Below are 16212 nucleotides of genomic sequence, written 5' to 3' on the forward strand. Positions count from 1 at the left end.
TAAGGTGACCTATTACCAGCAGGAGAGGGAAAAAAACTTTTTGTAGTGGTAATCAAAATGGCCCATTTCCAGCAGTTGACAAGAAGGTATGAGGAACTGTAAGGGGGAAAAAATAAACATGGGGAAATAGTTTTACTTTGTTTAATGACCCATCCACTCCCAGTCTTTATTCAAGCCTAATTTAATGGTGTCAAGTTCGCAAATTAATTCCAATTCAGCAGTCTCTCGTTGGAGTCTGTTTTTGAAGTTTTTTTGTTGTAATATTGTGACTTTTAGGTCTGTAATTGAGTGATCAGGGAGACTCGAGTGTTCTCCAACTGGTTTTTGAATGTTATAATTCTTGACGTCTGATTTGTGTCCATTTATTCTTTACGTAGAGATTGTCCGGTTTGGCCAATGTACATGGCAGAGGGGCATTGCTGGCACATGATGGCATATATCACATTGGTAGATGTGCAGGTGAACGAGCCTCTGATAGTGTGGCTGATGTGATTAGGTCCTGTGATGGTGTCCCCTGAATAGATATGTGGACAGAGTTGGCAACAGGCTTTGTTGCAAGGATAGGTTCCTGGGTTAGTGTTTTTGTTGTGTGGTGTGTGGTTGCTGGTGAGTGTTTGCTTCAGGTTTGGGGGCTGTCTGTAAGCAAGGACTAGCCTGTCTCCCAAGATCTGTGAGAGTGATGGATAGTCCTTCAGGATAGGTTGTAGATCCTTGATGATGTGCAGGAGAGGTTTAGTTGGGGGCTGAAGGTGACGGCTAGTGGCGTTTTTTTACTTTCTTTGTTGGGCCTGTCCTGTAGTAGGTGACTTCTGGGTACTCTTCTGGCTCTGTCAATCTGTTTCTTCACTTCAGTAGGTGGGTATTGTAGTTGTAAGAACACTTGACAGAGATCTTGTAGGTGTTTGTCTCTGTCTGAGGGGTTGGGGAAAATGCGATTGTATCGTAGAGCTTGGCTGTAGACAATGGATCGTATGATTTGGTCAGGATGAAAGCTGGAGGCATGTAGGTAAGTATAGTGGTCAGTAGGTTTCTGGTGTAGGGTGGTGTTTATGTGACCACCGCTTCTTAGCACTGTAGTGTCCAGGAAGTGGATCTCTTGTGTGGACTGGTCCAGGCTGTGGTTGATGGTGGGGTGGAAATTGTTAAAATCATGGTGGAATTCCTCAAGGGCTTCTTTTCCATGGGTCCAGATGATGAAGATGTCATCAATGTAGCACAAGTAGAGTAGGGGCGTTAGGGGACGAGAGCTGAGGAAGCGTTGTTCTAAGTCAGCCATAAAAATGTTGGCATACTGTGGGGCCATGCGGGTACCCATAGCAGTGCCGCTGATTTGAAGGTATACTTTGTCCCCAAATGTGAAATAGTTATGGGTGAGGACAAAGACACCAGGTTTGCCGTGACATTATCAGGGATACTGTTCCTGACAGCTTGTAGTCCATCTTTGTGTGGAATGTTGGTGTAGAGGGCTTCTACATCCATAGTGGCTAGAATGGTGTTTTCAGGACGATCACCAATGGATTGCAGTTTCCTCAGGAAGTCAGTGGTGTCTCGAAGATAGCTAGGAGTACTGGTAGCGTAGGGCCTGAGGAGAGAGTCTACATAGCCAAACAATCCTGCTGTCAGGGTGCCAATGCCTGAGATGATGGGGCGTCCAGGATTTCCAGGTTTATGGATCTTGGGTAGCAGACAGAATACCCCTGGTCGGGGTTCTAGGGGTGTGGCTGTGCAGATTTGCTCTTGTGCTTTTTCAGGGAGTTTCTTGAGCAGATGGTATAGTTTCTTTTGGTAACCCTCAATGGGATCAGAGGGTAATGCCTTGTAGAATGTGGTGTTGGATAGCTGATCTATCCAGCTATACTCTTAGCCCAGCAGAAGAATCTGTCCTATCTCAGGGCCTCTCCTTCTGCCCCTCCACCCCCACGAACATGATACAGTTCTATGGTGACCTAGAATCCTATTTTCTACGTCTCTGACTCAAGGAATATTTCCAACACACCTCTGAACAGCATACTAACCCACAGAGACGTTCCTACCAACACTACAAAAAGGATTCTGGGTGGACTCCTCCTGAAGGTCGAAACAACAGACTGGACTTCTACATAGAGTGCTTCCGCCAACGTGCACGGGCTGAAATTGTGGAAAAGCAGCATCACTTGCCCCATAACCTCAGAACACAGATGCAGAACTCAGTGCCATCCACAGCCTCAGAAACAGCTCTGACATCAGAAACAAAGGCTGACAAAAGAGGTGCTGTTGTCATCATGAATAGGTCGGAATATGAACAAGAGGCTGCTAGGCAGCTCTCCAACACCACATTCTACAAGGCATTACCCTCTGATCCCACTTTACAGGTTGTCACGAACTGCACCTTCCTGGGCATACACCTTGTTCAAAACTGGTGTCTCCGGGTCACTGGTACAGCCCTGTTACCCCTCAAAGCTTCCTCTCAGGAAACTTACCTGTGAATATTGGATAATCCTAGCTGCTTTTCTTAACTCTATTTTGAGGACTCTTCAGATTTCTTTCAAAAGATCTCAATTGACTATGCCTCCAACTTCTGGGTTTGGTAAACCCCTAAATGTTTATTTAACCAGAGTAAATATAACATAAACATAAAAATAGTTTTCAGTAACCCTTCTACTTCTTACTCCCAGACCAGAGGGAAAACCTATAAAGCCCAGTACTTCTTCCCTTTCTAATCACAGTCTATTTCTCCAATCTCTGTGTGTGATCATGATCCCATCCTCCTGATGAGCCAACTGACAACTCTCAAATTCAACCTCCGCTCCCAAGTTTCAAATGAGCGATCTGGGTAGAGCTTCCATCCAGTAGTCTATTCCATCCAATAGATTTCAGAATGAAGTTCTAGAGGCTGATATTCCACTCACAAACTGGTGCTATTCCACTGATTTAAATTGAATTACTCCTGGTTTACACTAACAGAAGCCAGGGGGGAATCTAAACTCTAATGTCTATACTTATTGACAGAAACCGTGGCCACTTTGAAGTTAATGGGAGTTTTGCCATTGACTTCACCGGGGATAGGCTTTCACTCATCACAATTATCTATTTATTGCTCAAGCAAGAACTTTACTAACCATGATTTTAAAATATATTTAAAAGAAAATAGAAAATAAATTCTGGGACGCATAGGCCATTAGCTGTTTTTTTAAAGGCATAGTCTGTGCTCTGCTAATTGTGTCAATTGTATGGATGGGTGACACTTTTGTTTTAAATTCATTTTAGTAAAGGGCTCTAAGACAAATTATTCTATTGTTTACATTGTTGTAGATCTGGAATCATTTCACTGTAGAAAACGGATTTACCCCTGATTTGCAACAGTAAAACTTAATAGTAACATCTGTCCTACTGAATCAAATGTTGCCTCATTTACACGCCCTTGCAATCCCACTTATCTGAGGAATGTTACATGGGTGTAAAAAGGAGGCCAAACTTGACCCACTTTGTTTTTTTCAAACTCAAAGATATTTTTACACTACTTTGAAACAACTGAGACCTTAGTAAAAGGTTTGTAAAGTAGTATATTAGTTATACATTTTAATAAATAATTTTTTGGTTTAAATTATAATAGCAATAATAACATTGATATTGCCTACTGACTTTCCAGTTAAAACTCAATCCCACTGAAATATTCTGAAAGAGAAAAGGGTATCTGAAAAATATTAGGTTCCAATCCTGCAATATTTACTCAGCTGCAAGGTCCCACATAAAATCACTGAGATTGCTTAGGTGACTAAAAGCTCAGGACTGTATGTAATTTGTAATTATGTAATTAATGTATGTAATTAAAAATTAAAAGTGATCAGAGAAGTGAGACATGGATCAATGAGACCCTTCTAATGCAAATGCAGGTACAGTTCCTCAATAGAAGGCATATTGTATATTAAACTATTATACACCCTAATCATACAGTATAGACACAGTCTTATATTACAGAGGAAACCATTTGAAAATTAAACAAAAAGGCAGATTGTTAGCCTTAGGGCATAAGAAATTGATCCGTGTTACAGTAAATGTCAAGAGGGCTACTAAAGAAATATAGGGAGCACACGGTTGGAACTAAAAAAATGAAAGAAAGTTTTCATACAAAAACTTTGCCCCTTTAATGGACAAGAAGTTTATTTCTCTGTCATCTAGCCATACAACCAGGATTTTTAAAATACGTATTTTGAAAGCACCTATTCCAGTCAATACAGCAAATGGTATTCTTGCATTTAATAAGTTTAACTTATTAATGACTTACAGTAATTAAATACAAAATCCCTTGACCAAAAGAAATTTTTTAACTTTTTCAATATTGTATGTAATATTTACCTTATTCATTCTACAGGAGATGTTTATTTATTCACAATTATTAGATGTTAGCTTTCAACAATTATAACACAAATTTATATATTAAGCTCACAAACATATTGGATTTCTTGGCTCTAGTTTCTAAGCACAGTAATCAGTGAAAAAGCTGAACTTCAGTTTAATAGCATTGGGCACTACAGCAAAATGTAGCCAAATACACAGTTGACAACACACTTACTATAAGATACTGCATACTGACTACTGCAAGACAGTTTTAATTAGTTTTGACTCCGAGACTGCCGAAAAAAGATAATCAAAGTTTTATCTATATTTATAAAATATTTTGGCGACCACTTGTCCCAGACTGTCCCCAACGTATCAGTGAGGATCATGTCTTTCTTTTTAACAAACTTACCTTTTTCTGCAGTACATGTCCAGAGTAGGAGCAGAACAGTATAGCCCAGCAATATCATCTCAGTGCCTCAGAAACAGACCATCACATTTACAATGATAGGTGGTACTTTCTGTTGCTCTGGGCTATGTACACTCTGTCTTCTAACACTAACTGCTCCTGGAGCTGACCTTGCAAAGATTTTATTCTCTGACTTCAGCAATCACTTCCCCTAATCTTCTTGCAACACACAATAGTCTCTTTCTACACACATATATTATGCAATCTTTGCAGAAAAAAAAAAAAAGAGAGCCTTGTTAATATTGGTTGTCTCTGTCCTTTCGGTGTTCTGTTTGCTTTTACCACACACTTCATATCTGAGAGTCACCACAATCCCTCCTACTTAACACAAAACCAAATACAAGTTGCTTCAATGAATCTAAAGTTTATTTTGAAAGGATATTTTCTCTGTGTTTTATATGCTTAATTAATCAAATGTTAAATTTTATATGTTGTAATAGCAACTAAGGGCCTGATCCTGACCCACTGAAGTCAGGGACAAAATTCATTAACTACAACAGAAATAGGATCAGGTACCTAATCTTTCTTCACACTCTTAACCCTTCCCTAGCAGACCAACCGTCACATTGCAGTCCCTCACAGTCACACTGAGGTTATTCTAAAATACTAAGAAATACAGTATTTGGCCCTTGCAGAAACAGCTATATGGAGGGAAAAAAGGTTGAACAAAAAGAGATAGTGAGTAAGATCCAGCTCAGTACTTTTGTGGAAAGTGGAGAATTCTCATGCATTGTGCTATTATTCCACATCCAGTGACAAAAGGCAGAGTAATTTAAAAAGTTGTGCAACCAGGATGGCATGCAATTTCAGTTGTTGAAAGGAGAGAGTCTACAGCAGGTGGAATTGACTAACTTTGCCTACATGTGATCACATCTGTACCTGTACTTGCTGGTAGTCTGCCACTCTTGCCTTTTGTTCTTCATGCTAACAGCAGCCCATGACGATTCTGGACTCTATTGCCCAGACCAAGGGTTCTCAAAAGTTTCACAGGTTGGGCCATCTCTTAATAAAGATTATTTCATAGACCACCTCCTCTCCCATTGGCAACTCCACAGACAATTTGTTCTCCCATTCACAATCGCTTTACGCAATATGTGGAATCTACAACAATGGCTTATGTGGAAAAAATATCAGTAACACATTTAGTGTACTTTTAAGCTTCTTTTAATGCAATTTAGCAAAGTAAACAAGGAGTACAGCCCATAGCATGTGACCAGATATGTCTCTGAAGACCACTACGAATTCACAGACAAGAGTTTGGAAACCTCTGAACTAATAATATACTTTTCACTATACAAAATAGAGCTGGGAGGGAAACAGGTTTCCCATCATGTGGGCATTTTCAAAGTGTAAAAAAAAAAAAAAAATCCTATGCTCTATCAGGACAAAAAGTTTCTCTCTCAAATTTTTGCAAACCTAAAAAAAAAAAAAGTTTGAGTCAATCAAAACATTTCATTTCAATTTTGACATTTCTTGTTTTTTAAAATGTTATTTTGGCTAGACAGCAGTAAAGTTATTTCAACTAGAAAAAACATTTTTATTTTGAATATGTCAAAATGAGGCTTTTCAACAGTTTTGAAACTTTGCCAATAATTCTTCAAGATTCATGGACACTGACCCTGTTTTGTGAACAATTTTGATTTCAATATAAAAAAAAATTGTCAAAAAATTCCCAACCAGCTCTTGTTTACAGACTTGTTTACTCTTCAAACAATTTCAACCTTACAATTTGTTTTATGTTTACTATTAACCAACTCAGTGCTGTGTTAAATGGAAGGGTGTTTTTACTCCAGTTAAGTTAATAAGCAGTGATGTGTTTTTGTGTCTTTAGAGGAAGAAACATTATTTCTCTGAACTGTTCAGGAGTGAGCTGGACATTGCAGAGCACATGGTTTTGGGAAAATGTGGGACTGGGAGTGTGTTGGGGGGGGAAGGGAATCACCCTGCTGGTTGTAACTAAGGCTAAAAGAAGTCAGAGGGGGTTGCAGATAGGCAGCTGAGGTTGGAGCTGCTGAACTAGGGCTGTCTAGCACACATATGGTTTGACCCACATGCTTACAGGCTGGTTGTGAGAATGTCCTCAGCTGGGAGCTACAGCAGCAAAGCACTGTAATGCACCCAGGTTTGCAGGGCATATGGTGACAACCCCTCCCTGGTCTGGACTGCACCCTGAATCCTGGAACAGATGCCAAGGGAGTTTGTTTTTTTTAATCTGAAGTTTAAAATAAACATATCCTTTGCAATGTTTGCATCACAAACATTGCAGCACTATATTTGTGCAGAAATATCAGACATTGAAATGGAGAGATACACACAGTAAACAAGTAGTATAAATACAAAAAAATAAAAAGAGTTGTGAATCTTTCAATTTTCTCTCTCTCCAGAGAGAGAGAGAGAGAGAGTGCACGCTTTCTCATCAATGTGCCTTAAAAAAACATGTCCATAATGAAGTTTGGTATCAAGGATGGTAGAGAATGCAGGAATTTGTGCTGCTGCAGACAGGGAGCTATGAAGTTTTTTTGGCAATGCTTCATGAATAAAATTGTTCATTTAGTAGCAGCAACATTCCCCCCACACACACACACACTCTACTGGTGGCAAATTTCTGAAGTGGGTCTTAAACCATTGGCAGCTGTTCCATGTCATCTATCCAGCATACAACCCAGCTACCCTGGCTGGGTGCTGCAATGAGAATTTGTTTCTGTAAAAAAGTTAATGAATTTTTAAAGTCTCCAAATTGTTACTGACCAATAATAGTGGTTTTACTGAGTACTATTAATATAATGATGTGATAATCGATGTATGTTTTAAAAGTACAACAGTGCAGCCAGGAAGCATTATTTCATTGAGCTATTCTTTAGATAACTATTTCAGTCACAATATGTTTTTCCTGGTAGTCTCAGTCCAACCTGATCAAGTTTTATACATTGGCATTCTTTGTCAGACTCGGCTGAGAGACTTAGGCTTCCACCTGTCTGACGGCTGGTCTATCCTATCACCACAAGTACTGGTGCTTCCTGAACAGGAGTTAGTCACACAGGATAAGGCACATTTGTGATGCAGTTGGCGGAAACTTGTACTGCTGTTGCTGTCTGTACACAACTGTGTTTGTTCTTTGGATAAGATGAGAACGCCTTTAGTGAAAACTTGTTACATTCATGATTAAAATAAAAACATTGTCTGCTCTCATATGTAGTTCAGGGCAACTGCACCAGTATTCCTTCCTCAGTGTTCCCTCAACAGCACCCATGCTAGGTGTGACGGGGTACAACCTGGAGCTGTGGGACCACTGTGCCTCCTTAACTCTGCAGCCTGGGCTGATTCTCATGATGCTTTGCCAAGGACAAGCAGCAAACCCCTCCAGGGGCTGTTATCACTCAGCCATCAGCATGCAGAGTCATACCCAGATAAGTTGCATGAACGCTCCCCAAGCCACTCATGAATCATACACAGGGAAACACCAGCAAATCTCACAAACCTCCAGCCCTGCACCCCAGAAATATACTGTCTTACACTGCTCAAGATCTTCTCCTGAATGATGCAAACTTATAAATGAGTTCACTACTTCATCAAAGGAAAGTGGACATGCACCAGCCTTCGTAACCTCAGCAGATTTCCCAAGCACCTTAGACAAACTCATTGGTAAGGATAAAACATTAAAATAAGTTTATTAATTACAGAAAGATAGATTTTAAGTAGGGCTGTTGATTAATCACAGTTAACACATGCGATTAACTAAAAAAAATTAATTGTGATTTAAAAAAATAATTATTATCGCAGTTTTAATTGCATTGTTAAACAATAGAATACCAATTGAAATTTATTAAATATTTGTGATGTTTTTCTACATTTTCAAATATATTGGATTCAGTTACAACACAGAATACCAAGTATACAATGCTCAATTTATATTATTATTATTATTGATTACAAATATTTGCACTGTAAGAGTGATAAACAAAAGAAACAGTACTTTTCAAATAAGCCTCATACAAGTATTGTAGTGCAATCTCTTTATCATGAAAGTGCAACTTACAAATGCAGATTGTTTTTGTTACGTTAACTGCACTCAAAAACAAAACAATGCAAAACGTTGAGCCTACAGGTCCACTCAGTACTACTTCTTGTTCAGCCAATAGCTAAGAGAAACAAGTTTGTTTACATTTATGGGAGATAATGCTGCCCACTTCTTATTTACAATGTCACCAGAAAGTGAGAACAGATGTTCACATTGGACTTTTGTAGCCGGCATTGCAAAGTATTTACATGCCAGATATGCTAAACATTCATATGCCCCTTCATGCTTCGGCCACCATTCCAGAGGACATGCTTCCATGCTGATGATGCTCATTAAAAAATAACACGTTAATTAAATTTGTAACTGAACTCCTTGGGGGAGAATTGTATGTCTCCGGTTCTATCTTGCCCGCATTCTGCCATATATTTCATGTTATAGTAGTTTGGGATGACTCAGCACATGTTCATTTTAAGAATACTTTCGCTGCAGATTTAACAAAACTCAAAGAAGGTACCAATATGCGATTTCTAAAGATAGTTACAGCACTCGACCCAAGGTTCAAGAATCTGAAGTGCCGTCCAAAATCTGAGAGGGACGAGATGTGTAGCATGCTTTCAGAAGACTTGAAAGAGCAACACTCCGATGCGGAAACTACAGAACCCAAAACACCAAAAAAGAAAATCAATCTTCTGCTGGTGGCATCTGACTCAGATGATGAAAATTAACATGCGTCGGTCCACACTTCTTTGGATCCTTATCGAGAATGTCCTCTGGAATGGTGGGTGAAGCATGAATCTTTTGCGCATCTGGCATATAAATATCTTGCAACGCTGGCTACAACAGTGCCATGAGAACACCTGTTCTCACTTTCATTGTGAACAAGAAGTGGGCAGCATTATCTCCTGAAAATGTAAACAAATTTGTTTGGCTGAGTGATTGGCTGAACAAGAAATAGGACTGAGTGGACGTGTAGATGCTAAAGTTTCACATTGTTTTTTGTACATACTTCTAAATTTTTAAGTTCAACTTTCATGGTAAAGAGATTGCACTAGAGTAATTGTATTAGTTGAATTGAAAAATACTATTTCTTTTGTTTTTTACAGTGCAATTATTTGTAAAAAAATATAAAGTGAGCACTATACACTTCATATTGTGTGTTATAATTGAAATCAGTATATTTGAAAATATAGAAAACATCAAAAAATATTTAAATAGTATTCTATTATTGTTTAACTGTGCAATTAATCACACGACTAATCATGCTTAATTTTTTAATCGCATGATTAATCGTGATTTTTTTTTAATCGCTTGACAGCCCTAATTTTAAGTGATTATAAGTGGTAGGCATAAAGATAAGAGATAGTTACAAAAGAAAATAAAAAGCAAGCATGTAGTCTAAATCCTAAACCTTCTTAGACTAAACAGTATTTGACTCAAGCAGTTTTTCTCACCCCACTGGATGTTGTAGGGAAGTTACAGTTCTTCATACATAGGCTGACTTTCCTTCTCAGCCTGGGACAAGTCTCCTCAGTTCAAGTCTTTGTCTTTCTGGCATTCTTGTTGCCTTCAGCATAGGTGGGGAGGAGAGATGTAAAGGCATAATGCCACTGTCCCTTATTTTATACCCTCAGTTCATGTGCCTGGAAAATACCAGCCCAGACATGTCCTGGTGGGCCTTTCTGAGTCACAGAGTCAAGCAATCCTCATTTTGTGATGCTTGTGTAACTCTCTTACATAATTGTAAATCCCTTGTTTTCAACTCCCCTGCTGATGAATGGTTGTTTAATGCGGGCCTGGGTGTGGGCCACCTTTTTTGTCACTGGAGAACTAGTAGTGGGTGACTCCCAAACTCACAACATATTTCAATAACAACCATAGAGAAAAATCTCATGACTTCATACGCACTAATTATATACATTTTATATGAGAGCGAGAGAGAGAGAGAGAGAGAGAACACAATACATGGCATGCTTTCTATGAAATATCACAACCATCTATGAATAATGGACATGGAGGTTGTTACAGGATACAACTTTGAGTTACAGTGTGTTACGCTAAGCTATCAGCTCCTTAGCAGTCATCTCTCTTGTGCAGAAACCTGAGTCTCTCTTCCTCCTGACCAGGCTGCACAGTTCCCTGCCTACATTGTAATCTCCAGCAAGCCAGACCACCTAAAAGTCCAGAGTTCACACTTCTTTCTGAAGGCTATAAACAGTGTAATTGCCTGCAGATAAGTTACCACACAGCCCTTTATAAACAAGCACATTTATTCTTAAGGTGAAAGCATTACAGAAAAAATATAACAAAAACAATAAAGGAATCTACACACAGGCTAACAAGTTTACCAAAGATTACCTGCGAGCTCCAACAAGCGCTCTGGTAGGAGTCAGTGTGTAAAACCCCACTAAGGGGTTTTTCTGTGGTTACAAGTTCATAACAGCTTTTGCATTCCCTTCCCACTAGGTATTTCAAAAGAAATCCCCTTCATGCATATTGTTTAAAAAACAAATTTTTCAATATAGTCCTTTGATCATCCGGGCCCACAACATTTGCATTTAATACAATGGACTCCAAAGATACTTACACTTAATTTAATAAGATCTCCCAAGGATTTTCAGGAAACTGCCGTATTTGTCAGAGCATCATTTCATTGCCTCTGGTACCTATTTAGACTATTTAGAGAACAAATGCTAATACTAATGCGAACACCTAGTTATTCCTGGATGTAATATCAGACAGATTTCTTCACTGAATAGTCACTGAACCAACAAAATGTGATGCTATTTTAGACTTAGTTATGGTAAACAGTGAGGACATAGTCATACAAAATAACTTTTGCTCCAGTGATGATGAGTTGATGCACTTTACATTAAACAGAAGGATATTCAAAACCAGGCCAGTAACTAAGATTTTTTTTCAAGGGGGCTGTCATAACTATAAAGGGAAGGGTAACAGCTCTCCTGTGTACAGTACTAAAATCCCTCCTGGCCAGAGACTCCAAAATCCTTTTACCTGTAAAGGGTTAAGAAGCTCGGGTAACCTGGCTGACACCTGACCCAAAGGACCAATAAGGGGACAAGATACTTTCAAATCTTGGGGGGGGGGGGGGAAGGCTTTTGTGTGTGCTCTTTGTTTTAAGTTGTTGTTCGCTCTTGGGACTGAGGGACCAGACATCAATCCAGGTTCTCCCCATCTTTCTAAACAAGTCTCTCTTATTTCAAAATTTTAAGTAAAAGCCAGGCAAGGCGTCTTAGATTTACTTTGTTTTCTCAACTTGTAAATGTACCTTTTACTAGAGTGTTTATCTTTGTTTGCTATACTTTGAACCTAAGACAGAGGGGGGTCCTCTGAGCTCTTTACGTTTGATTACCCTGTAAAGTTATTTTCCATACTGATTTTACAGAAATGATTTTTACCTTTTTTCTTTAATTAAAAGCCTTCTTTTTAAGAACCTGATTGATTTCTCCTTGTCTTAAGATCCAAGGGGGTTTGGATCTGTATTCACCAGGGAATTGGTGAGAGGTTTTCTAAAAGCTTCCCAGGGGAGGGAATGGTGGCAGCAGACCAGAACTAAGCTGGTAGTTAAGCTTAGAAGTCCTCATGCAGGCCCCTACATTTGTACCCTAAAGTTCAAAGTGGGGATACAGCCTTGACATGGTGGCACAGCGGTGGAGATAGTTTTAAACCCAAAAGCCAGTAAGAGATTTTTTTTTCCTTCTAGCTGCTTGGAAAGCAGAGCTGAAGGTAGATGCATATCTTATCTCTCCTTGCCTGAAGGCAGAGGTGTTAAGTTTTTTTTAACGAGGGCCTTTGTTAAGAGAAGGGTTCAAAGCGAGCAAACTTTGACTGGTAAAGGCAATTTACAAGCTGAATTGGTTTTTTTTCTTTTTACATCCTCGGGAGTAGCTTGTTAGAAAGTCTCTGTTAACTCAGCAGCAGCCAGAGCTAAGTACATCCCAGTTTCAGTCAACTGCAGAGGGGGTGACCCAGCACAAGAAAACAGGAAAATGACTACCAAAGAAGAAAAAGCTAAAGAGGAGGCCCACAAGAGAGCTATGGAGCTGAAAGAAAAAGAGATAGAGCTGAGAGACAGAGAAGAGAAAGCCAAAGAGGGGGCCCACAAGAGAGAGATGGAGCTGAGAGACAGAGAAGAGAAAGCCAAAGAGGAGGCCCACAAGAGAGAGATGGAGCTGGAAAAAGCCAAAGAGGAGGCCCATGAAAGAGAAGAGAAAGCTAAAGAGGAGGCCCAAGAGGAGGCCCACAAGAGAGAGATGGAGCTGGAAAAAGCCAAAGAGGAGGCGAGAGAAAAAGAAAGGAAGCATGAACTGGAAGCAGCAAGGGCTAGGCAGGATGCATCAGACCATCCTAGCAACTCCTCTCCAGGTACCACTTCCCATCCCAGGAAATTCCCCACCTACAAGGCAGGCGATGATACTGAGGCCTTCTTAGAAAATTTTGAAAGGGCCTGCCTTGGATACAGCATCGCTGCAGACCAGTACACGGTAGAGCTGAGGCCGCAGCTCAGTGGACCCTTAGCAGAGGTGGCGGCTGAAATGCCTAAGGAACACATGAACAGTTATGAACTTTTTAAAAACAAGGCCAGACTCAGAATGGGGCTAACACCCGAGCATGCCCGTCGGCGGTTCAGAGCCCTAAGGTGGAAACCAGATGTGTCATTTACCCGGCATGCCTACCACATTGACAAAAATTGTGATGCCTGGGTATCAGGAGCAAATGTTAAATCTCTGGAAGATCTGCTTTCCCTAGTAAAAATGGAGCAGTTTTTAGAGGGTGTTCCTGAGGAAATAGAAAGGTACATCCTAGATAGGAAGCCCAAAACTGTAACCGAGGCGGGGGAGATTGGAGCCAAATGGGTGGAGGTGACAGAAAAGAAAAAAGCTAGTAGCAGTTGGAGCGAATATCAGAAGGGGCAAGCCGAAACAAAACCTTATCACCGGGGACAACCCAAGGCCTCACCCACATCCCAAGGGAAACCCCAGACGCCTTCTCACCCCACCACACCAGTCTCCATCAACCAACATCGCCCCGGTGATACCTTAGCAGGTCGATGTTTTAAATGTAATGAACTGGGGCATATAAAGGCTCAGTGCCCCAAGAACCCCAACCGATTACAGTTCATTACACCCCAATCACACCAAAGATCCCCAGACCCAGATGCCTCTCTCATACCCTCGGAGCGAAGGGAAACCTTGAGAGTGGGCGGAAAGAAGGTTATCGCTTGGAGGGACACTGGGGCACAAGTGTCAACTATCCACCAATCCCTAGTGGACCCCAAACTCATCAACCCGGAGGCTACAGTGACAATTCAACCCTTTGTGTCACAGTCTGTAACCTTGCCTACAGCCAAGTTGCATGTCCAGTACAAGGGCTGGTCAGGAATGTGGACTTTTGCAGTCTATGACAATTATCCCATTCCCATGCTGCTGGGGGAAGACTTGGCCAACCATGTGAAGCTAGCCAAGAGGGTGGGAATAGTCACCCGCAGCCAGGCTAAGCAAGCTTTCACCCCCATCCCTGTTCCTGAGCCGTCCACCAGGGCCCCGTCTGTGTTACCAGAGACCCAAACAAAGGTGGTGGAACCGGATCCCCTGCCAACGACTGCAACAGCCGTAGTGGATCCAATCCCAGAGACCCAGCCAAAGCCAGTCCCAGAACCGGAACTGGCAACGCAACCAGCACCAGAACCATTGCCAGCACTGAGTCCAGCGCTTGCAAGCCCGTCTACAACTCCAATGCCAGAGGGCACCAGCAAGTCTGAACTGGTGGAAGCAGCAGATAACCCTACCCAAGAGGCTCAGCCAGAGCCTGAAATACCACATAGTGCACCAGCGGACAGCGGTTCACAGTCAATGGAAACAGCCCCAGCACCTGCATCGCTTCCAGAGGGACCAAGCCCCAGTCCACAGTCCAAGGAGGAACTGATGTCTCCAGCATCAAGGGAACAGTTCCAGGCCGAGCAGGAAGCAGATGACAGCCTTCAGAAAGCTTGGGCGGCGGCACGGAGCACCCCACCGCCTCTCAGCTCTTCTAACCGATCCCGGTTTGTTGTAGAAAAAGGACTTTTATACAAGGAGACTCTTTCTGGTGGGCACCAGGAAGACTGGCATCCTCAAAGACAGTTGGTAGTTCCCACTAAGTATCGGGTAAAGCTCTTGAGCTTAGCCCATGATCATCCCAGTGGCCATTCTGGGGTGAACAGAACCAAAGACCGGTTGGGGAAGTCCTTCCACTGGGAGGGAATGGGCAAGGACGTTGCTAATTATGTCCGGTCTTGTGAGGTGTGCCAACGAGTGGGAAAGCCCCAAGACCAGGTTAAAGCCCCTCTCCAGCCACTACCCATAATTGAGGTCCCATTTCAGCGAGTAGCTGTGGATATTCTGGGTCCTTTCCCAAAGAAGACACCCAGAGGAAAGCAAGAACTAAACGTTTGCCAGTTTACAGCCCAGGAAACAGATGACGCGGAGTGGCCTAAAGGTGTCTACTACGAAGGAAAAAGGAATGGTGGCGTGGAAGAGGTGAACCTCTCCACGACCCTGGGACGTCTGCAGCGACAGCAGATCAAGGAGCTGTGCACAAGCTTTGCACCGATTTTCTCAGCCACTCCAGGACGGACCGAACGGGCATACCACTCCATTGACACAGGTAAGGCTCACCCAATTAGAACCCCACCCTACCGGGAGTCACCTCATGCCCAAGCTGCTATACAAAGGGAGATCCAGGACATGCTACAGATGGGTATAATTCGCCCCTCTACCAGTGCATGGGCATCTCCAGTGGTTCTAGTTCCCAAACCAGATGGGGAAATACGCTTTTGCGTGGACTACCATAAGCTAAATGCTGTAACTCGTCCTGACAACTATCCAATGCCACGCACAGATGAGCTATTGGAAAAATTGGGACATGCCCAATTCATCTCTACTTTAGACTTAACCAAAGGGTACTGGCAAGTACCACTAGATGAACCCGCTAAGGAAAGGTCCGCCTTCGTCACCCAGGCAGGGGTGTATGAATTCAATGTACTTCCTTTCGGGTTGCGAAATGCACCCGCCACCTTCCAAAGACTTGTAGATGGTCTCCTAGCGGGATTGGGAGAATCTGCAGTTGCCTACCTCGATGATGTGGCCATTTTTTCTGATTCATGGACAGAACACCTGGAGCACCTGGAAAAAGTCTTCGAGCGCATCCGGCAGGCAGGACTAACTGTTAAGGCTAAAAAGTGTCAAATAGGCCAAAACAGAGTGACGTACCTGGGGCACCAGGTGGGTCAAGGAACTATAAATCCCCTACAGGCCAAAGTGGATGCTATCCAAAAGTGGCCGGTTCCAAAGTCAAAGAAACAGGTCCAATCCTTCTTAGGCTTGGCCGGATATTATAGGCGATTTGTACC

This window comes from Emys orbicularis, chromosome 8, assembly GCF_028017835.1.
Source record: "Emys orbicularis isolate rEmyOrb1 chromosome 8, rEmyOrb1.hap1, whole genome shotgun sequence".
Taxonomy (NCBI): domain Eukaryota; kingdom Metazoa; phylum Chordata; order Testudines; family Emydidae; genus Emys; species Emys orbicularis.